Source organism: Erinaceus europaeus, unplaced genomic scaffold, assembly GCF_950295315.1.
Source record: "Erinaceus europaeus unplaced genomic scaffold, mEriEur2.1 scaffold_433, whole genome shotgun sequence".
NCBI classification, from domain to species: domain Eukaryota; kingdom Metazoa; phylum Chordata; class Mammalia; order Eulipotyphla; family Erinaceidae; genus Erinaceus; species Erinaceus europaeus.
The window spans coordinates 57,675-82,997 of NW_026647820.1; the positions used below are offsets into that span (position 1 = coordinate 57,675).

The window sequence follows — 25,323 nt, forward strand, 5'->3', positions numbered from 1 at the left end:
AGTCTCCATCAGAAACTAACAAACAACCAGAGTTATAAGGATCTCAGAAGAAAAGGAGAGAAAGGAGGCTACTGATGTTTAGGAAGCAGAGAGAACATCCAAATTTCTACAATTAAATGGACCTCTGCCAAAAAAACTGTCAAAAGTCAGGGACAATGAAAAAAAATTTACAAGCTGCCAAATAAAGAAGAAAGTGACTTGTCAGATTTTTCTGTAGGAACCATGGAGGCCAGGATTGAGTAGAATATTATACTCAATGTTTTTAAAGACAATCACTACCAGCCATGCATACTTTATCTTACAAGACTATCATTCAGATTTGAAGGAGCAATCAAAGCAGTATGAGACATACAAAAACTAAAATAGTTTGCCATTACTCCTGCCTTGAAAGAGTTACTGGAAGGAGTGCCACAGAGAAAGAAAGAAGGAACATTTAACTCTCAACAATGTGATACACAGTAAAACAAACCCAGACAGTATTTTTAGTCCATCTGCATATTAGATATGCAGCTCAGGTAAAAATTACTAAAGTCATGGATGCCTTAGAATATACCTAAAATAGACTTAATAGCTTCTTCCTATATGAAGACAACTGATTTCATTTATTCCTACCTCTGGGTTCCTGTTGATTAAACAACTTGTCCTGTTTTCTATCTTAATACCTTTCAGAAACCAAACAGCAGATGCTACTATGATGCTGTCTTGATGTCCTTGGGCAGACAACTTCACCAAATGTGTCCCAGAACCTCACCTCTCCAGAGTTCTGTCTCACTAGGGAAAGATAGAAACAGGCTAGGCATATGGATTGACTTGTCAACATCCATGTCCAGTGGAAAAGCAATTACAGAAACCAGACCTTCCACTCCATAAAGAACTTTGGTTCATACTACCAGAGGGATAAAGAATAAGGAATCTTCCAATGGAGGGGGTGGGACATGGAACTCTGGCAGTGGAAACTGTATAGAATTATACCTTTGTTATCATATAATATTGTTAATCATTATTAAGTCACTAATGAAAAATTTAAAAAATGAGAGAAATTTAAAGTTTGAAAGAGGAGGTAGAATCTAACAGAAGATACCCAAGAACAGTGAAACAAGAATAGTTTAAGACTCTCTTAAATATGTTTATATATAGTATATGTAAACTATATGTATAAATACTTTTATGCACAACACATATACATGCATAGTTCTCTAAAAAACTTATACATAAGAGGTAAATATTTATATCAGCACCATGTATAATCAAAAAGTGGAAACATTCCAAATATAAATTTATTTATGAATTGATAGATATAATGACATATGTCCATACAATGGAATATAGTTTGACAATAAAAAAGTAATGAATTCTTGATATATACATCAGTATTATGAGTGAACTTTGAAAATATTGTGTTCAGGGGTGGAGTTGAGATGGCAGCTTGATGGCAGCTTGAATGCAGCAACTAGACAGGTTCTACACACACACACACACACACACACACACACACACACACACACACAGACATTATTTAAATCCTAGAAATTCCAAGTGGGAGTAGGATTTCCAGGCAAGTAGGAGATAACTATAGAGGAGGGGACAAAGAGGAGCCACTGTAAGATATTATAATGAATCAATCAACAGGCAAAAGGGAGCCCAAAAGAACAAATGAAAAGCTATGAGTTTTCTACCACTCCCAAACCCATCCCCCAGGCTAGAGGTGGCCTATTTGGAGAAATAGGGGCAGTTAAAGACAAAGATTCCTACCTGTGGAGTTAAACTCATCAAACAAAGACATCCAAGGATTAACCCTTTGTCAGAACTCAGTGGCAGTTGTGAGCCATCTAAAACTGCCTTACTGTGTCTTAGCTACATGCAGTCCCAAGTCAGAGTTTGAGTGGGGTATAGAGTTTGTTCCCTTAGTTTGATGATTTCCTCTATAGCTCAAGTTTATATTACGTAGCTGTTCTTTGTAATTTTTGCTTTGTTTTGAGAGGGAGTTCTTTGGTTGATTTGGCTAATTTGATCTTCAGACTATTTGATAATTTTTTTTCTTTTTCTTTTGCCCTCTCTCTCGTTTGATTAATCTTTGTTTGTGTTGTTTTTATTGGTGTTTGGTTGTGTTCTTATTGGTGGGAGGAGTTTGTTTGGCCAGTATGTATATGTATATGTATGTGTATGTGTATGTGTATGTGTATGTATATGTACACACACATATATATAACCTTTAATCATATATATCCTTTAATCATATATTCCCCACTTCAACTTGAACACAAGAAACATTTCACCTCATCTTCCAAAGGCAGTGACAGTGATACCACATTAGAACAACAGCTCCAGTTACTCCTGAGTCAGACCACAAGGTGGCTGGTTTTAGTTGTCTGGGAACCAATTCAATGCAACCAGTGCCACCTCACATATTTCACTTCGGGCTGTGTCCAGAGATACCAGGCCTGGAATGTCAACCCTCCAGCTCCAATACTCTGGTGATAACTTTCCTAACTCATATGGCTCTTTAGTTCCATTTCAGGTAGTACACTTTCTAACAAAGTTATAGAACCTAGATATAGACCAGGGCTCATGGCATAGGACATAAATTGGGAGAAAAATATATACCTTAAAGTAAAAGTGTGCAATGGTCTACCGTGACTCAATAAATGTAGCAAGTAGGTATAAAAACCTAAAAAGACACCACAAAATACCTGATTAGGTACTTTGATTACATAGTTTGATTAAATAGTTTCTACTTAGACCTAGATATACTCCTCATCTACTTCCTGTTTCACTTCCCTCAATCACTCCAAGGCTAACCTTGTCAGACAAAGTAAGGACTACAAAAGCTGGATAAAGGCAAGAGACCTGCATACTTCAGTGATGGCTCTTTGGTTACTACCAGACCACCCCATCACCCGAGGGCCCTAGTCTGAGAATCCTGGGATTCCCACATAGATATGATGGTCCTAGACCTCTAACAGATCCCTCTCTCCACCATCATTTGTCATTTCCATCAGGAACATCATAAACCTTTTTGTGGGCCTCTATAGGACCTTGCCCTCCATGTAGACCAACAATGGTAGGAACTGCCCTACTCTCTGAAGGGAGGCTAAGCCAACTTACTCTGCCACTGGAGGAAGACTGGTCCTGAAATGAGTGCTGAAACATTATAAGAACTATAATGTTCCTAGCTATGGCCTATAGGAATGCAGAGGTTACACAGGCTGCTGTGCTGACATGGGCCCTACCTCAGATCAATTGAGTTTACAGTTCTCAATATTTATATACTTTTCTCATATTTTGGAGCTACTCTCTTCCCTGATCCAGCTATCTAGTACCATTCTCAACTCTGACACCACTTCCCTAAACAATACTTTTAGCTCACCTGCACGTCAGCTGTGGGGCTCAGGCAAAAATTAGTAAATTCATAGGCTGCTTGGAATATACCTAAAATAGACTTCCTAGCTTTTTCCAACATGAAGACTCCCAAATTTCACCTGCTGTATTCTTACCCTTCAGTTCTTGATTATAAAACAATTAGTTCTGGGACTCAGGTGGTAGCACAGTGGGTTAAGCGCATGTGGTGCAAAGCGCAAGGACCAGCTTAAGGATCCTGGTTTGAGCCCCTGACTCCCCACCTGCAGGGCATAAGGAACCTGGTTAGAGCCCCTAGCTCCCCACCTGCAGGAGAGTTGCTTCAGAAGAGGTGAAGCAGGTCTGCAGGTGTCTTTCTCTCCCTCTCTCTGTCTTCCCCTCCTCTCTCCATTTCTCTCTGTCTTATCCAACAACAATGGCGTCAGTAACAACAGCAATAATAACTACAACAATGAGACAACAAGGGCAACAAAAGGGAATAAATAAATATTTAAAAATATATATTTAAAAAAAACAATTAGTTCTCCTTTGTATCTTAATGATTTTCAGCCACCAAGTTGCAAATGTTACCATGACACCAACTTGACTTCCCTGGGCAGATGACCTCACCAATGTGTCCTGGATTCCCACCTCCTCAGAGGGAAGTCCTTTTCCATCATCATGCACCAAGATCTGAAGCCCCCTCCACTCACCTCTTTCCCATCTTCTTTACCCTATTTATCAAAATTGACAGTAACGATGCCATTGTTACTGACCGTGTTGTGTGCATATTTGAAAGAAAAGAAGTGTTAAGACAATGACAAAATATTATTATTAATTTTTTTATTATCTTTATTTATTGGATAGAGACTGTTGTTTTCGATGGGTTATGTTGTTTTCACCGGGCTGGCTTCACAGGCGGGTAACAGACGACCAGGGACTCATGGTTAAGCTGTAGGCAGTATCTCTTTATTCATGCAAGACGCAGCACAATCTAAGACGAGCTAAGCTAAACGCAAGGTAAAGTACTCTAAAACTCACAATGCTGTCTTTATATATACCTCCCAAGTAGGGTGGAAACAGGATGTGACATAGAGAGGGTGGAGAGAAAAGTGACTGGTGAAAATCAGAGTGTGACAAAGAGGGGGCAGATTAGGCGAGAATCCTATCACTGAACCACAAATGCCCTGGAGGGAGGGTGGAACTTGTTAACAGTGGTTATGTAAATAGAATAGTGTTAAGCAGGGGGCATTTAAACCAAATGAAACAGAAGGGGTCTCATGCATGCTAACAGAGACAACCAAAAATCAAGAGGGAAGAGGAAGGGATAGAGAGGAAGAGAGACAGAGAGACACCTGCAGTACTGTTTCACCACTCGTGAAGCTTTCCCCCTGCAGGTGGGGACAGGGACTCGAACCTGGCTCCTTGCACATTGTAACGTGTGCTCAACCAGGTGCACCACCATCTGGCCCCCAAAATATTATTTTATTGTAGAGTTATTACTTTTATTAGAAGATTATAGCTTCATTGCCAGATATAAGATCTAGGATGTATGCTTAGGGCAGAGAAATATTATAAGAACCACAAAGACTCTTGTCTTGATTTTGAGCTCTACTTTTTTTATTTCTTCTATGATTGTGTTTTTTCTTCAGTTCAGAAAATTATTATAGTAAACTAGTCTTTATGAATTTGCACAGTACAATTTTTATATTAAATACTTTGATTTGAAAGGGATTTTTATAAGCAATACTTGTACAAAGATATTGCAAGTTATAGAGAAATACAAAATTAATTGATAGCTATATGAATCCATTAGCTATATTTTGTCATTCATAATAGAGCTCAGTCTAAAACCAGGGAGCAAAGATCTTATCAAATATTGCAACATAGCCCCTTTGGAAGGTTGTATGGAGCATCCTTAAATAAAAATGGAAGTACTTTATGATCCAGAAATACCACTCATGGGTATTTATCCAGTGGACACTCTAGCACTAATTAGAAGGGACATATACACCCTTATGCTCATAGCTGCATTATCACCCATCATCAGATGACTGACTAAAGAAATTATGGGATATGTACTCCATGAAATACTACTCTATGATTAAAAAAAAATGATGATATTGTGTCCTTTGGGAAAAAAAATGGATGGAAGTGGAGGTGATTATGCTTAATGAAATAAGTAAAGAAAGTATAATAAATAAGTAAAGAAATACAACTACCACATGGTTTCACTCATATGTGGAATATAGATATCTGATGCACATGAACTTGCAAAAATAAGAGAAAAAATTCAGAACAAAACAGACACAAGCAATCTCTAAGACTTATAAGAAGTATGGTGGTTATCTTTGAACTGGGAGGAGCAGGATACAGAAATTTGATGGTGGGTATAGTGTGGAACTATATATTGTAATCTTGCAATCTTGTAACAAACTATTAATAAGAAATAAAAATTTAAAAAATAATGCAGCAGTAATAAAATTGTCCTTCTGAGATGGAGAGGATTCAAAAACTTAGAGAAGAAGTCAGTTGTAAAAGGAGAGACAATAAAGGGTTCAAGATTATGGAGAAAAAGGTGCTTAATGACACTATTGCTTTAGGAAAACTGAAGTATTAAAAAATCTACCACATTTAACAAAGCTACCAATTAGTTTAGTATCTAAAATGCACAAGCATTTGTAGTATGCATGGTTTTGAAAAATTTGTTTTTCATAGAGTAATAAAAGGTTTTATTCAAGAATGCAATATTTGTTGCAACTACTTTTTAGACATATCTATAGTTATAAGTGTATATATGTGTGTGTGTGTGTGTGTGTGTGTGTGTGTAAGTAGAACCATTGGACATTTACCATGTACAACAGATGTGTAGAGTTTTTATTTTAAATATTGGAATAAATATGGAAAACAATATGGAGAATGCTTAAACAAGTAAAAGTGAAAATATGTTATGGTCCAGTAATTCCACTTTTGGGCATTTATTAAAAAAACATGAACAGATTAATTCAAAAGTAAATATGCACTCCTTGTTGCTATTTCACAATAGCCAAAATATAGAATCAACTTAAATGCCCATTCACAGATGACTAGATAAAAAAATATATAGCCTATATACTTCATGGTGTACTGGTTTGCCATTTAAAAAGATGATACTCTGTCCTTCAGGACAAAATGGATGGAATATGAAATTATTATGCTTAGTGAAGTAAGGTAGTGAACAGACAAATGTTGCATGGTTTCACTTAGATGCGGAATATGAGAATTGAAACATGGACTTGAAAAAGAAAAAAAAAGTAGGAAAACCCATGTTTAAGACTTTGAGAAAAATAGGATGTTTTTCTTTTGGGGGAAGGTGGGAGGCACTTTGGTGGTGAATGTGGTACAGAAATATATCCCTGTTATTTTATAATCTTATAAATCACTATTAACTTACTCATTAATAAAATGATTTTAAACAACCAAAAAATAAAATATTGGGATAAAAGGGTAAATGCTGTACATAATCTAATGGAAATAGATGCTGTAGAACATTATGAAACAAACAGTTTGTTGTAGAATTAAATGGACAATGTAAATTCTTATGAATTCTATTTTATTTAAAGAATTGTTCTGTGTTTGCTACACTCAAGAAGAAAAAGGATTTTCTTTTTTTCATGATGGGGTAAAAAAAAAACTGAATGGAATAATTCTCCTCTTACTCCACAGAAGTGAATGTAATTACTATTTCAAGACAGATGGCTGGTATATAAATTGGATAATTTAGTCAAGTACCAATCATTGCACAGTTTTTAGAGATTTAAAATACTTTTCCTGAAGTAACTATCCTTCCTTCCTAAAGGGAAATTCTTCCAAAATAAAAAGACTTTTAGAAGTGGAGGGATTACCTAAACAAAAACTAAGACGAACATCAATGTATTAAATCTTAAAATATTCTAAAGTTACCTTAATTTCAGTGTCAACTCTAAAATAGGTATAATAAATCCTTATTATAAAAGTTGATTTTCTTCCTGTTATTTTTACAATGACATATAGATAAATAATTGAAAAGGAACACAATACAAAGTTTGAACTCTAAGAGTGGAAAATAGTTGGGATTTAACAATATTGAGACTCTAAAAAAAAAAAAAAGAAGAAGGTGTTGGGCAGTGGTGCACTTGGTTAAGGGCAATAGTAATAAGCAGAAGGATCCAAGTTTGAGCACCCACTCCCCACCTGCAAGGGGAACACTTCACAAGCGATGAAGCAGATCTGCAGTTGTCTTTCTCTCTCTATCTTCCTCTCACCTCCCAATTTCTCTCCGTCCAATCCAAAAAACAGAAAAAATGGGCATCAAAAGCAGTGGATTTGTAGTGCTGGCACTAAGCCCCAGCGATAACCCTGGAGGGTTAAATAAATAAATAATTAATTAATTAAAATCAGAAATAGGGGAGGTAAAATTTAGATGAGTGTGATTTTGGTGAACAGTGAGTAGGCATCAGATTTTCTGAACTAACTTATATTTATGAACTGGGCAGTTACAAACCATTTTATTCTTATAGCTGCCACCAGATGGAATGTTCAATTCTCCCTACACTATACTAACACATGTCTAATAAATATTCAACAGTTAACACATGCAAACTGCACTTGTTGAGCCTCTCTAACAGCCACTAATGAAGGCATTAGCTTTCAATTAACTATATAAAGCTTTGGGTTTGGGCAAGAACATTCATTCGGCACAGGCATCAATTTGTAGATTAATATAGGACATTCGTTGGTTGCTAGACAACCACATGTCCTAGTAAATTTTAGGCTGAGCTCCGATGATAGATGAGAAACAGAGGTTTCAACTTTGAAAACTTGTCTTTGTCTGGACTGTTCTAACAGTACAAGAGTTTCACCAGAGTCTGATTTGGGGGTGATGATGTACAAAACATGAAATTAATAAATAATAGAAATAAAAAATAATAGAATATCTACCTTGAATTCACAGGTAGAAATGTTTATGTAGTTTGAGGCTAGTGAGAAGCTATTAAGAGAACTTGCCATATGGAGCAGATAAAACTGCTCAGAGCATATCAGATATTAACCCACAGATTCATTTCAGTGTTTTCTTTGTGTTTACTAGAGCTTTTTGTAATTTTTACTAATTTTAAATAAAAATTTACATGAGAAATATGGTTTACAAATACCTTCAAGAAATATACCCATGACATTATAATGAAATTAATGATATTAAAGCAAGTCGCTCTTCAGTGATCTGTTTGGTTGTTTCTATGTATTGGTGATTATTACTAATAAGACTTAGTAAACATATCTCCTAGGATGAGTAAAGTAGATACAAGAGGAAGCTGACAACTTACAAATGAGCAAATGATTCATTTTGTTCATATGTCTGAGTTACATTTGCGAATTTTGTAAGATGCATATATGGAATTCCAGGGATGGCTATGACCTCTAGGCCGGTTCTGCAGTCTATGTTATATTACTTACAAGAAGCAGAATATGGATCTTGTCTTTAACTTTTCTATTTCCTGTTCCTTTATTCATATGTTGAAGTTTCACCTCAGAATGACCTCATTGGAATTAGAGTTGTTGCAGGCGTAGCTAGTTAAGTTGCCATAATTTCTGAATAAGGTGGAGTTCCCTAATACAGTATGAATATGTTATTATATTAAGGAGAAACTTGGATACTCAGATAACTGCACAGAAAAATGACATGTAAATATGAAGGCAGAGATCAGGGTGTAATATCTGTAATCTAATGAGCTCTAAAGATAGCAAGCTAAGAGAGTTGGAAGTATGGGACTGATTTTTTTCTCACAGTCTTAGGAGGAAGCAAATATGTCAAACACTGATCTTATTCTAGCCTCCAAAACTATGAGAAATATGTTTCTGTTGTTCAGGGCATTTGATTTATTTTCCATGTCACCAAATACTCTTATAGTATGACAATGTACAGTATATGTACATTTATTTCTAACATATTCTCCCAAATATCATACATTGATACTTTCAAAATGTAGCGGAGATGGAATCAGTAGACTTATATGCTGCTAGGAATTCATTTGTGTTATCCATCAATAATACAGCCCCACTGGCAGATCCATTATCAAATTTATTTCAGAAAGTGATTTTTAATTATTCAAAAAGAAGCAACCCCTATTCACTTGTAGAAACATGTGTCAGCAGTCCTCAAACACACACTGATCTTATTCCAATAGTCTGGCTTTGAAGAATCTGATAAAGCTCAATTAAATGGTTTGCCTTTGATGGGCACTTTTCTGGATATATCAGAAAGCATATTTTACATCTCCAGTGCATTAGGGAAAGACACACCTGACAGAGGTTCCTCAACAATTAAAAGTTACAAGATATTGAATGTTCCCTGAGAAAATAAATACACACTGAATTGCAAAAGTGTAATGCATTGTGATGCTTCTCACAATTCTTAAGTCAAAGCCTTGGTAGAGCTCTATAACCTTTCAGTCAGTGTTATCTCTGTCTGAGACTGTTCTTCATTGAAAATATTCCTTAGAACTGCTTACCAGTTAGCAAAATGACTCAGTATGCTTTGTTGATAGAATCAAGGGAAAGGTAAATAAATAGAACAAAGTCCCAAGAAAGAGGTTCTGAATTTACTCATAAATTGCCTCAGTTAGTGTCTATAAAGGTCATGACTGGAGAGGACCAGGTGGTGACAGACACAATAAAGTACATATGTTACCATGCATGAGGACCTATGTTCAAGTCCTTACCAGCAGGGGGAAGTTTCATAAGTGGTAGAATAGAGCTGTAGGTGTCTCTCTATCTCTTTTTATCTCTCTGTATCACCCTTGGTCAAATAATAGAGTAATGAAAAATGTAAAGGTCTTGATTAGATGTAAGCACTATCGTACATACTCAGAAAATAAAGTTTTAGATCATTGAAACAGACTACAATATATCTCCTTGCCACAAACTAGATTTAATGCTATATCTTTTACCTCCTAATTGACAGTATTTTCCAAAATATGTCAAAGTCCCAGATCAGTGACCTGTTAGCCAAATATCACTGAGCAGTATGTTTACTCATTTGTAAAAATACACAGATCAAAATATGGTAGACATATAAGCTCCAGCACTGATTGAAGACTGATTTATTGTTTGTTGGGATTCATAGTCACCTAATTTCCTCTGAGTCAGCCCTGGATTCCCTTCAATTTATGTTAATAATAAACCAATCTAATCATTGCCAGATGTGTATCTAGACATCAGTGTTTATAACACACACACACACACACACACACACACACACACACACACACACACACACACACACACACACGGCACATCATTTTCTACTCTCAGATGGAAACTGAATTTAGGATTCACAAAAGGGATCTACAGAGACTAAAGATAATATTCAACTAGGCTATAAAAACCTACAGTTGAGATTTACCCAAGAGTTCATACATTACTATAAACAAGGAACTAGGGTTTAAGTCCCTGGTCCTCACCTATGAGTTGGGGTAGTGGGGGGAGGTTTCACCAATTGTGAAGCAATGCTGCAGGTCTAGTTATCTCTCCATCTCCCCCTCGCTTCTCAATTGTTTTCTGTCCTATCAAGTAAGTGGAAGAAAGCAAAACAAAATAAAACAAAATCCCTAGAATTTAAACAAAAATATACCATGAACATAGCTTTTTTTCTCTGAAACATGATAGCTAAAATCCAAACTGGGATTGGACATCTCATGGTGAATTAGTAGGTATGTAACACTGGCAATTTTTAAAAACTTGTTATCCTTCTCCTAAGAGGACTATAATTAGTCAAAATGCATCTGATCTTTTACTTTCCTGATCTAGGGTAGCTGGAGTTCTTATAATTCATTTTTTGGTATGCTGACTAGTAGTGACCTATCGTTTGAAGAACAAGGAATAACAGATTGGAGGAAGAGAGAGACCAGAATTTGTTAGGTTGGGGCACAACAAAGATTGAGCTGAAGACCCATTGTCAGTATGTGTTTAGCCTTATTTTCCCAGTGGTCAAGATATGTTTCTACTTATTTAGTTTGCATGCTTTTATTTATTTATTTATTTTTATTTTATTTTTTTTATTTAAGAAAGGATTAATTAACAAAACCATAGGGTATATTTATTTATTTTTTAATAATTAGTTTACACCAGTAAAGTTTAGGCTTGAAGCTAGAGTCTGCGCTTGACCTTAGACTCATCAGCATGATGTTTTAATTTAAGAGAAACATGAAAAGTGTGTGGGTGTGTGTGGTGGGGGGGGGTATGGCTTTTAGAATCAGATATGCCTGGACTGAAATTCCTTCTACTATTGACAAACTATGTTTCACTGAAATACCTACTCAAATTCTCTTAGTAATTCAGTTTCCTTTGGTTAAATGAGCAATAGTGTGTAATGTCTTGTGTGTGTGTGTAATACAAGATGTGATGCTGCATATATTAAGTAATATAATACAATGGAAGTTCCTGCCACAATGCTTAGTACCAAGCAGGTGTTCAACTGCTATTCCTTTTTTCCCTTTCTTTATAACCAAACCAGGGTTCTAAAAATGTCCTCTAATCATGCAATTCTGCTTATAAAAAAACTGCTCCCTTAAAATCAAGACTAATTGAACAAATAAATCCAATTTGAACATGCCTCCATCTTCTTTTTATATAAATAAAGATAAATTTTGTATTTATGTTTTCTTTAGACAAAGTATAATTTTAGAAGCTTGATTTAAAGAGAATTGAATATTCTGCCTAAATAAAAAAGTCTTAGATATGTTGAATACATAAACAATGGCTGAGAGGTGGTGGTACACCAGGTTAAGTGCACACAATACATAAATAATGTATGTACAGTTACTACCTGTCTTCTAAAAAATGTGAATTTTGAGGGGGGTAATCATAATGTATAGGTATTGGTACCTATAATTTCCAGTGAAACTGAGAGCTTGTTTGGAAATTCGAGTAGCAGAGCACAGCTATTGGTATACCCACTCTGAAGAAGAGTCCATCTCTGTTAGGGAAGGTCGTCCTCTTGGACCCTGCTTATAGCTTTGGAACAGTGATATGGGAATGAGACACCCTCCTATCCAGTCAGATCAACAGAATCAACTCTGGGGATCAAAGGGATAACAGATGTCTCAGTTCGCACTCACATCTGGAAATGTATTTAGATGGAAGATTTTAATGAACTTGGGACTTTGTTTATCATTTTATTTTCTACATAGCTTAGTCTTGACCACATACAGAGTAAATTCTCATTGATTAGAATTAAGTCAGTTCAGAACACAAAAGTATGAGCAAGAATAAGACAGTTGGTTGAGGCGGAGATGAATTGTAGATGCCTGGATTTGAATAGAGACATTAGAGGAAGAGCATGGGGTTAGAGAGGAGTATGGGGAGTAGTGAATGGAAATAGTACTTTTCTGGAGGTGGGAGTTGTTTCGAGATGCAGACCTATTAGAACCCAACATTCTGGATCTGAAACATTAGCCAAGAAAGAATATATTTGATGTTGTTCTGTGAAAGTAAAAACGATTCTATGTATTTGGCTATTCATATTAGCCTCCTCACCTACCCCTGGTGTATGAGTAGTGTCAATTTGCTCAAGGGGCAACTTGTCAGTGAGTTATTTTCTAATAACTACTGAAACTCTATCACCATTATCCTTCATCCTGTCATTGAATTTCCTATACCTTCCATTCTTTTCTCATCCACTTATCAATACATACCATACCTTATGTCATGTATACCTCCTTTACAATATTGATTATACTTTCAGAAATTTTGCTTTCATTGTTAAATGACAAGCATACAAAAATGATGGGGCTGGAGAAATGACACTTGGACAGTGTGCGACTTTATCATGTGTGCCACTCAGCTTCAAACGCAGCCCCTACAACACTGAAGGAAGCTTCATTACTTGTGGTCTCTTTTATACACACTCTTTTTGCATATCTCTTTTTAAAAAAAGGCATCTGTCACCTAGTAGATGCTCAATGTTGAGTAAGTGAAAAAATGAACTAATGAATGCATAGATTAAACTGAATACTTACTGTATGCCCAGTACTATATTAAGTGATTCTATAGTGATATACTTGTATAAAATAAGGCAGGCTTCTTGCCCTCAAAGTACTTGTAAAGACATATTGAAATGATAGGCTTAAAGAAGTATAATCTGTTATGTGCATTATTATAGAAAGAAGTGGAGTGCATATGTTAATATGAGTGCCAATAAGGGTTCTCTAATCTTGATTTTACCAGGACCCAAAAATTTCAGGGAATTCTTACTCAAAGACATGAACCTTGGAAATGAGTAAAAGTTAGCTGGATAGTAAGGAAAGGGAAGGTCTTAGTCTAGCAATGGATGTTTTGGTATGAACACTTGTGCTGTGAAAGGTTATATGTAGAGATCTCATAAACAAGTATATGAATCTAACTTTTTTATGAATAACATTCATCATGCAGGCATTAGTTGGCAAAAAGAAACTGGCTATAAGAGTTGTGATAAAATGATAGCTTCAGATGCTGAACATTAAAGATAAAGCCCTAATTTAAGCACTCAGACATCAAGCAGATGCCCACTGGCTATGAGGGGAAATCAAAACAGGTGTCAGAAATTTCATTTCCTTTTTAAAAGAGTACATCATGATATTTTCCTGCTTAAATAAAAAGATTATCTAAAAGCAAACCTATAAATGTCCAAACTATAAGATACCATCATTTACTTTTATGAGCCTGTTGTGTACCAGTCAGTTGTTCTAATTCACATGATTATTAAACATGCATTATTAAAAATTAAATAATAAAAAGTTTTGATTAAGTTATATTGAAACAAAGATGATAAGTACTACAAACGTATTGGTTCCTAATTTTTTTTTAAATTTTTTATTTAAGAAAGGATTAATGAACAAAAACATAAGGTAGGAGGGGTACAACTCCACACAATTCCCAACACCCAATCCCCATAATCCACCCCCTCCCATGGTAGCTTTCCCATTCTCTAGCCCTCTGGGAGCATGGACCCAGGGTCGTTGAGGGTTGCAGAAGGTAGAAGGTCTGGCTTCTGTAATTGCTTCCCCGCTGAACATGGGCGTTGACTGGTCGGTCCATACTCCCAGTCTGCCTCTCTCTTTCCCTAGTAAGGTGTGTCTCTGGGGAAGCTGAGCTCCAGGACACATTGGTGGGGTCTTCAATCCAGGGAAGCCTTTCAATTACCAGGTTCCAGATGCCACCAGGATGCTGGCTAGGTTCCTAATTTTTTAAACCACATTTTACTATTAGTCCTGCTTTTTAGGATATTAGTGTGTATTATATCTGTATGACTTGGAATGGAGTTCTGGCTGGGCGTCTTTTCACAAAATTCTGAATTTAGTGGTGTCACACTGGCAGAATCAGCCATGCTGGGGCTATTTACAGCATAGAAACTGACAAACACTAGAGATTCAGAATTTCCAGCACCAGTACATAAATGCTTTTAACATAGAAACTTAATCTCTTGAGTGTCTGAGGGCTGAGATGGTCAGACTCATCCTATACAGTAGACCTGTGTCAATAACTGTATTTCTTGGAACCTTTTAAATGTATCTGTTATGTTTTAGTAATTTACTGCACCAGAGACTTAAATACTGATCCCAGCTCCCTGCTCACCTAAGTGTAGGAATATAGCTTACAAAGAGGTGTTACTTGAAATTCCTATCAATGTCAGGACTAGGGTAAGTTTGTGGGCCTCCAGTGCTATGAAAACCAAATAGTCTGCCAGTGTCTTACAATAAGATGGTCACTGTTTCAGGCAACTGACAGAGTGATCTGGCCCTTATTCACAGATAATCTACCTGTGAGTGGAGTCTCAGCTGATTTTCTGGCTGTGAGCTTCTGGGGAATCTGTGATCTTACTCCTTAATCAATTTATCTTCTGCTTGAAATAACTAAATGCATTTTGGATTAATTCAGCAGCTTACTTCTATACTACTACACCATAGGTGAAACTATCGTTAAACTTGGACTTCATAGTATGAAAATACAATTATATGACCTATGTTAAATTTTTATTAACAATCTATGTTTTTATGAAAATACTTGAAAGTCTTACCCATAATCAATCTGATTAGTTTAATGTTTCTTCCTTTCTTTCTGGTGTTCTGTATGTACTTTAATAGAAATATAATACTGTTTTTATTACATTTGCATTATAGTTGTGCATATATGACCAGCATTACTTGTACTTATCTTTCTTAATCAGAATTATGTTTCTCAGTTTAGATATAGCTTATATAGGGGTTTCTTTTGAATCACTTTCTTCTGAAGGTCTCTCAAGTTTTTAATTTTTAGGATAATAGTCTAATGTCCTGGACCTAGCACGGCTTTTGACATTTATCTTTTAATCCATTAATTTTATAAGTGGCCATTGAGTAACTTCCATGTACTCGTTAAGTATTGGAGATAAATAGCAGTGAGTGCACAGACAAATAAATTGTCCTTTGGGAATCTATCTTTTGATGGAGAAGATGGTCAAAAACTAATGTATAAAATCAAAGTAATAAAGTACAGCAGAGCCAAGACTGATCAGTGGGCTTCTGTCAAAGTTCTAGTAAAGGGAAGAAGGGAATTCAATTTGTGGTGGTCCCTTTTTTTCTTTTTCTTTCTTTCTTTTTTTTTTTTTTGGTGTGTATTTGTGTTATGATGATCAGTAAAGGAGATGAAGCAAATGTATAAGTAAATCATAGAGTATGGAAAAGGTAGTAATCTAATTTGTAGTAAAATTAATTTAGGCAAGAAAGATGGGAGATACTAGAGATAGGGAAGTGCTTCCAACTCCATACATGGTCCTTAAAGCAAGATTCAGTGATCACATACCAATTGACTAATACTTAAAGGGGAAAGAATTTGTTAGGGAAGAGAGAGCCCTGTCTGCAGAGAATGATGCTGGTGGAAAGGTCTGAAGGGAGCCCGGTTGATAGAGAAACAAGATAGGCAAGAGGAATAAGCTCTGGGTCCTCAAAGTTAAGAGATTGAATTAAAAATAACAACAACAACATCAACAACAACAACAAAAAACAGCAGCCAACAAGGATAAAGGACAGGGACTTAGTGGAGAAAACACAGGGGAATGTGCACTGTGGTAATGAACTAAAGTATTTCAACAAAGAACCTGTGATTAATGAGGCTTATACTATAAAGACTGAAATGTTGCAAATGGTGATTTCAGATAATTTTCGTAAGGTCCATGTCTATGATATAACTTGATGGGAGTTAATTTAGAGACTAGGAGGCAGACAATGAATGAGCAATTAAATGTGTGTATAAGCATTATTTTTAATTTATTTACTTGCCACTTTAAAAAAAAAGGTGTTAATTTGTCAAGTACACTTAGGTGTATAGAGAAATCAAGAACAAAATACATACATCTTCCATAGATGTCTTGCCTTTTACATAGTTGCCCCATCATTAAACTCTTGGATTAATATGATTAATTAACTGCAATTTTGCAATGACTTAAATATTTCCAGTTTAATGGGATTTTTTCTTTTAAATTTCAGGACATGTATTTTCTGCAAATAACTATTTTACTACCATAATTGTTAGTATTTGGTCTAGATGACTCTGTTGAGTCAAGGTGATAAAGAGGCCAAGAAATCAGTTGATCTCTATATAGGTTCCTTCATTCTACAATTAGAAAAATGGCTACAATGTCACAGATAAGACATTTGACCAACCCTGGCCATCCATCTTAGATAGACATAAGGAGTGCATAGACACCCAGTTAAAGATAACTGAAATTTTCAATCACCAGGTTCCAGATGCCACCAGGATGCTGGCTAGGCTTCCCTGGATTGAAGACCCCACCAATGTGTCCTGGAGCTCAGCTTCCCCAGAGACACACCTTACTAGGGAAAGAGAGAGGCAGACTGGGAGTATGGACCGACCAGTCAACGCCCATGTTCAGCGGGGAAGCAATTACAGAAGCCAGACCCTCTACCTTCTGCAACCCTCAACGACCCTGGGTCCATGCTCCCAGAGGGCTAGAGAATGGGAAGGCTATCATGGGAGAGGGTGGGTTATGGGGATTGGGTGGTGGGAATTGTGTGGAGTTGTACCCCTCCTACCTTATGCTTTTGTTCACTAATCCTTTCTTAAATTAAAAATTTAAATAAAAAAAAATAAATAAAAAAAAAAAAGATAACTGAAAAAATGATATTTATGTAGGGGATTTTCTTGTAGAGGTAGGTTTTTTTGTTGTTTGTTTTTGCCACCACTGTTATCACTGGTGTTCTGTGTCTGTATGATGAATACATTACTCCTGGCTGCCATTTCTCCTTTTATTTTCCAGGAAAGAGAGAAATTGAGAAAGGAGGGAAAAAAACAGAAAGAGAAAGAGAGACACCTATAGCACTGCTTCACTGCTTGTGAAGCTTTTCCTCTGCAGATGGCAAGGTAACACTTAAGGTCTCTTTTAAGCTGATACTTGGATAAAATTTACTGAAGAACTACTTAAATGAGTATGTGATTCTGGACTCAAGAGAACTGTGCTGTTAAGGGAGAAAAATAGTGTCAGCCATTGCAAAAAATCTCTTTGATACCTAGAAGTATTTATGAACTTCATAGAACTGAAGAAAGGTGATTAGAGGTACCCAGCTGACAATATAAGTAATAATGGCAAGAGATTTTGTTTGGCTTTGCTTCTGAAAAGTGTAATCATCTTTCATTTCATGAAATCAAAATATTTTGATAATATAGTATGTTAGTATGCTTCTAAATTCTGCTTCTAAGACCCCTTCTGTTGCATTGCTTGACTTTGCAGTCTATTTACATAATCACTGTTTTACCTGGGTCCCGCCCTGCCTGCAGAGTATTGGTTTAATCCCTACTGGTTAGATGGAAGCTTTCTATGTTCTGTTCGAGCTCTTTTTTTGCTCCGCTCCCTCTCCTAGTCATTTCCTTTCCCTTACCACTTCAGGTGAAGAGATGCCTAAAAGGTGATGTATCTGATTAATAAACGAGATACTGCTTCCCAGATCAGCCATGAGTCCCTGGTTGTCTCTCTACTGCCCGGTGAAGCTAGCCCAGCCCAGCAATAGTACTTAGTAAAAATATCTAGTTAGTAAAATGATGCAGATTATTTTAGGATGAACTAAACAGAATTGTTTTATAAGACTACAAAGTATGGAAATAATGTTTTCCCCCTAGATTTTCTAAAAATACATTAAAACCTACCCTTTTGAATTTTGAATAGAAATCTGATGATACTTGTAAAGTTTCAGATTGATAGTAAGTCCTGATGTGGAGACAGGTTATCTAAGAGAGTAAGCACTTTAGTAAAGGTGTCAATAAAAGCTCAGAATTCATCTGCCATGTAAAATAAATTAAAAATCAGTCTCAGTTTGGTTAACAATCTAGGGCTAAAGAACAGAGAATGGTAGAGGGAAGGCATTGATTTTTTTTTTTTTACAGTACTATAGAATAAAGTTTCAGAAAGACAAGATAAAATTGGTCTTTTATTAATCAAATAATGGCAGTAGAAACCCAGAAAGAACAAAACCTGAGATCCTAAATAAAACTCAAAATTTGAGACAAGATTATCTGAATCATGTTGTTTGATTTTGATTGGTTGTTCAGGCTTTTAGGGTGAAGTCATCTAATGACTAGTTAATTTTATTTTTACCCTTGAGATATAATTGGCATCTAACATTGCTTTAGTTTTAGAGTGAAAATATGATTATTCAAAATGTGCGTCTGTTGGGGCCAGGTGCCACACACCTTGTAGAGTCACACGTTACTGTGAGTGAGGACCTGGGTTCAAATCCTGATACCTACCAGCAGGAGAGGCTTCTGAATTGTAAAGCATTGCTGCAGGTATCTCTCTTTCTCCTTTGCTATTTTCCTCTGTCTCAATACAAAAAAAGGAAGAAGGAAAGAAAAAGAAAGAAAGAAAGAGAGAGAGAAAGAAAGAAAGAAAGGAGGAGGAAACAAAAGAAAAATAATGAGAGAAAGAAAGGGAAGAAGGAAAGAAGGAAGGGAAATAGAAAGGAAGAGAAGAGAAAAATAAAGAGCAAAAGGGGAAAAAATACTGATAGGAAACGATTTCATTTCAGGCAACATAGGTAATACTAGAAAGAGATTTTGTTTGGTTTTGGTTCTGAAAAATGTAATACACTCATTTCAGGACCAGTGTTCTTCAAAGTGTCAGAGTAGGATTACCCAGCCTCCTTTTACAGAGTTGGGTAGTCCTACCATTGCTTCTTTGTAGTAAGTGCAAGGTCTGGAGAGGTCCACAAGAGGGCTTATGATGACATTTCTGATGGAAGTGACTTGTGGTGGTGGAGAGAAGGATCTCTTATAGGTGTAGGCTCATCATATATGTATGGGAAACCAAGGATTCCCTGACTAGATCCCCAGATGATGGGATGGACTGGTACTGACCAAAAAGGCCATCATCAATTGAATTAATCTCTTGCCCTTTTCCATCTTTTGTAGTCCTTTCTTTATCTAACAAACTTGAACTTTCTCCCAGTTATTAAATCATTGAGTGTCTTTTGTTTTATCCAAACTGGTATTAGATTTGTAGGGTTTGGCCTCAAGTTAAGGAGGAAATACACTTGGGATTTTTAGCGCAGTTTAAATTAACCTCAAAATGTTATTTCCTTATGCTCTTTGATATCTATGATTTACATCAAGTTTTGTTTATCTTCTCTCTATCTTGCCTTACTGGTTTAACCCCTATGCTTCTCTCAAATGCCTTTAGATAATTAGCCTGCTTGCATCATGGAGAATAATTGTCTTGACCTTTATGTATCACATCAATTCTTGTCATACCAGCCCCCTACCATAGGAGCAAGCTGACCTTTAAGAAAATTGTAATTTCTGACATATTAGAAAAATGTTCTTTGTTTAACTTTCTATATATACCAAGCCCACCCCTGAATAAATCAAGTGTTTGTACCAAGATACTTCCCAAGTCCTCTTTCTTTATCATGCAGTCACTAGAACTGCTGAGAGAGCCTCAGTAAGCTTACCTCCTGGCTAGGGCCACCCAGTGTGAGCACCAGCAGTACCCTTAGGCCCTAGCCTATAACTAGGGTCTGTAACTTTTTAAACAGTGCACCATTGGAAATGGATCTAGGTAGCCCATGTGTTAGGAAAGGTGCTACCAGATTATTGGAGTTGGAAAGTTGACATTTTAGGCTTGGTGTCTCTGGATACAATCCAAAGCAAAAAGGCAAGGGCAACTTAATGTGGAATGGTGGCACTGGTTGCATTGATTTAGTTGAGGTCTGTCTACAGTCATACCGCCCTGAACATGCCCAATATCAACTGATTTAATTGAGGTCAGCAGAGGCAGTGTAACACAGTAAGGGATCAAACGAAGAGGCATCAAGAAATAAAAGCAAATATTCCAGGACTGGGAGAAATAGAGATTTTAAGATTTTGCAAGATTCCTTGCAGTCTTAGAGTTTAAGAAGGCAATAGGTATTATTATAGCCAAGTTACTAGGGAGCTTGGTTTACTTTGAAAATCCCATGGGTAGGATTTACTTTATTATACTTGACCTCCCATGATTTGTGTCATTTAATATTATCTACTAATTATAACTTAGATATTAAAGATCTATCATGTCTAAGGTTTTGGGGAGATATTCTCTATCCTAATCCAGCTTTCTATCCTTGTTCTCAACTATGACTGCATCTTCCCAGATAATATTTTTAGTCTACCTGTATGGTAGCTATTAAGCTCAAACAAAAATTACTAGTCATGGGCCCCTAAGAACATACCTAAAATAGACTTCCTAGATTCTCTCCTTATTTTCATCTGCTCTTTTCCCCTACTTTATAGTTCCTGTTTACAGGTTAATTTTTTGTTTTGTCTTTATTGATTTTGCCAAATTACAGATACTACAATGATTTCATCCTGACTTCCCTAGACAGATTATTTCACCAATATGTCTCAGAACCTCCCCTTCCCAGAGACTTATCCCTCTAGGGATGGATAGAAACAGGCTTACAGTCTGTATCAACCCCTGCCAACACCCATGTCCTGTGGAGAAGCAATTACAAAGGGGCCAGGTGATGGCACACCTTATTAAGTGCACATATTACAGTACACAAGGACCTAGGGTCAAGCCCCCTGGTCCCCACCTGCACAAGTGATGAAGTTGTATTACAGGTGTCTCTCTGTCTCTCGTCCTCTCTACCTCTTCCCTCACCCTCTTGATTTATCTCTTTGCCTATCCAATAATGAGTAAATTAAAATATTTTTAAAAATAGAGAAGCAATTACAGAAAGAGAACCCCTATTTTCTACACCTCCAGAGGAATTCTAATCCATACCCTCATAGGGGGAGAAATGTTAGGGAAAGATGACCAAAGGGATCTGAACTCCAATTCCATCAAGACCCTGATAAAGAACAGGGAAAAATGAAAAATATTCAAAGGAGCAATGAGTGTAGGTGACTTAGAAAGAAAGAGAAGGTAGGACCATAGAAAAAAATTGGAAATACATATAAATATAGATAGTTAAATAAATAATAGCCCATATCTGTGACATTCGGAGTACTATTGCAGTTGCAGTTTCCAGTGGAGGGAATGGGGACATAGAATTCTGGTGGTAGGAACATTGTGCAAATATGTCCCTATTATCTCATATATAAAAATATATATATTTTTGCCTTCTGAGTTATTTCTGGGGCTCAGTGTCTGCACTATGAATCCTCTGCTCCTGGAGGCCATTTTTTCTGATTTTGTTGCCCTTGTTATCCTTGTTGTCGTTATTATTGTCATTCCTACTGTTGCTGTATAGGACAGAGAGAAATTGAGAAAGGAGGGGAGATAGAGAGGGGAAGAAAAAGACAGACACCTGCAGACTTGCTTCACTGTTTGTGAAGCAACCCCCCTGCAGGTGGGGAGCCACCTTACCGAGATCTTACCGAGATCTCGGATCTTACAGAGATCTTTATGCCAGTCCTTTCGCTTCGTGCCATGCATGCTTAACCCACTGCACTACCGCCTGATCCTCTCTCATAATTTTTTAAAATCAATATTAAATAACTAATAAAATTAAGTAATTAATTTAAAATTATGAAAAGGCCCTGTGTTCTACCAGCTGAACTATTCTCCTGACTGCCTGAAAATATTTAAAGGATAAGTCTTATCTTCCCATCTCCTGATATCTCAGTAAGTTTAGCTAATACCCATCACCACATATTTATATTTTTCCTTTTCCTTTTCCTTTTTGAAACTTCTCCTTGTCAGGATAATTTTTTTTTTTGAAAGATACACTTTCTCCATTTATATGTCTATGTCATTAGTAGCCTTTTGGCGGACTACCCTCCCTGAGACATCCTTTCAAACTTTATTTTTCTGTGATTCACAACTATGAGAAAACATCTTAAGAGTGTACACAATTCTCTGTGGAGCAGGAGTTGGCAGTCATCCATTTTCCCTGGGCAGAAATCCATACTACAGGTTGTGATTGTCCAAGCTGGCAAGAATACTCTGGATTCAGCCGAAAGGATACTATCTGAATAGGCAGCAAAATGTGAAGTCCAAACTATCTTTCCTGGTTTGAGCAACCCCTAAAACTCTTGCCAGTCAGGATGTGCTCATTCTGTCCCACTAACTAGATATTTTGTGTCTGAGTATCACCAGTTTAGTAGAAGCCAGTGTGACTCTTTTTGTTGTTGTTGTTGTTTGTTTCCACAGGCTTGATGCCTGCACCACAAGTCCACTGCTCCTGGAGGCCATTTTTTTTCTTTTTGTTGCCCTTGTTGTTTTATCATTGTTGTGGTTATTATTATTATTGTTATTGATATCATTGTTGTTAGATAGGACAAAGAGAAATGGAGAGAGGAGCAGAAGACAGAGGGGGGAGAGAAAGATAGACACCTGCAGACCTGCTTCACTGCTTCTGAAGTGACCCCCTGCAGGTGGGTAGCAGGGGATTGAACCTGTATATTATGCTCATTCTTATGCTTGGTGCCATATGTGCTTAATCCACTGCGCTATCACCCAGCCCCCATCAGTGTGACTCTTTCATCCAGGATTATATTTTGAAAATTAATAATAAAATTAAAAAGACATCTTCTGTGTTTTTTTTTTAACTATCTGCAAGAATATTGCTATAATATAATACAGCTTCATAGACAATTTCTAAGATTGGTTTTAAGAGCTGTATCCTTATTTTCTAAGCTATTTTCTTGATATGTTAACTTTTTTAGTAAGAAAGGAAGAAACAGTGAAGGAAAGAAAGAAAGAAAGGAAAGAAGGAAGGAAGGAAGGAAGGAAGGAAGAAAGAAAGAAAGGAAGGAAAGAAGGAAGGAAGGAAGGAAGGAAGGAAGAAAGAAAGGAAAGAAGGAAGGAAGGAAGGAAGGAAGGAAGGAAGGAAGGGAGGGAGGAAGGAAGGGAGGGAGGAAGGAAGGGAGGAAGGAAGGAAGGAAGAAAGAAAGAAAGAAAGGAAGGAAAGAAGGAAGGAAGGAAGGAAGGAAGAAAGAAAGGAAAGAAGGAAGGAAGGAAGGAAGGAAGGGAGGAAGGAAGGAAGGAAGGGAGGGAGGAAGGAAGGGAAGGAGGAAGGAAGGGAGGAGAAAAAGTAGACCCGAGTATTTCTCTACTCTGGTTTAAGATGGTGGTATGGCAGATTGACCCTTCAGAACCTCAGACATGAAAGTCTTTTGCATAATCATTGTGCTATCTCCCCCACCCCATGTTTCTTCTTTCCTCAATTAGCTGAAACATTTTTGGTTTAAGGTATTGTAATCACAGAGTACAATTCCATATCTCCCCGAAGTAGGCATTAACAAGCCTCACCCTTCATCAGGTAATTTTCCTTTTACCACCATAAGACACAGGATCCCCAAGCCCCCCTCCTCTATTTCCTCCAACATAATTTCTTTGGGATATCCAGCTATCTTTTAGAAGTTATGAAAAAGATGTTACCTAGTTGCACTAGATATTTTATTCAAAACACAATTTAATTTCACAGTAACACTCACAAATTCATATACTGGGCTGTCAAGAAAGACGTGACACATTTTTTGCATAGAAAAGACGCATGACTTTCCAGAAAAAAAATATATATTTATGTGATAAACTCTTTTTCTCAGTAAGACTTTCCTAGTAACACAAGCTAGTAAGGTTAAAGCCTTGATAGGTGCTGTGATGCAATTAGCATATAGCTGATGAATGGATGGATTTTACATATGGGCTGAAGTCAGGCTCATGTCAGGATGTTAAGTGTGCTGCAAGGCAGAAGGGGCTCTCTCTCTTGCTGCATGCTGCCTGCTCCTGGTTCCTGAACTGCTCTCTCACATCTCCCAGTTTTCCTAGATGATCGTCCCACCATAGCTGCTTCTCCCGGGGTCCATGCATGTGAATTTGAATCTTGGTAATTAACCTTTCTCATGGGTCTGGCCTATTTTTAACATGTTTTTTTTTTTTTTTTTTTTTTTGTCCCAGGCTCCTTCTTCTGTTCTCATGAATCACAGCTCAGCTTCCCAAGGCTCACCATGCTGCTGCTGACCAGAAAAATTCAACATGTGAGGCTGAACTATTGGTAACTGACTCATGGACTTAAGGGCCTAGCTTATTCTTACCCTTGCTAATTGCTTATCTTGATGCCGTAATAAATCGTTGATTGTTTAAGCCTACACACAGCTGTACTACCGCAAAGTCATTATTTAATTTTAATTGCACCAATAGGAAAATAAAGACTACATCAAAGACAAGAATAATTTATTAGATCTATTTAACATACTGATTTGTAGACATAAACAGTATGGCATTAACCATAGATGGATAATAGATCAAAAGAGAGAGAGAGAGTTAAAGGAATACAATAATTTAGAAATGTAGCTATTGTGAGAGCAGAGAAAACAATGACTCTTGGCCTAAGAGGTCTTGTAAAATTCACTATACTAATTGACTAAAAATATACTAGAACACTTGAAATGTTAAGGAGATACTTTTTTTTTGGTCTGGACTATAGAAGAAGAACATGCAAAGTAATTTTGAAGAAAGCACTT

The 25,323-nt window shown here is 36.7% G+C and overlaps 1 long non-coding RNA gene across 1 annotated transcript; it reads left to right on the top strand.

Moving 5' to 3' along the window:
- Positions 1-14,787: 14,787 nt before the first annotated feature.
- LOC132536486 (uncharacterized) lies at positions 14,788-24,948 on the top strand. Its single transcript, XR_009548043.1, has 2 exons — positions 14,788-15,029; positions 24,758-24,948. It is a non-coding gene; the product is annotated as an uncharacterized LOC132536486 (long non-coding RNA).
- The last annotated feature ends 375 nt before the right edge of the window (positions 24,949-25,323 follow it).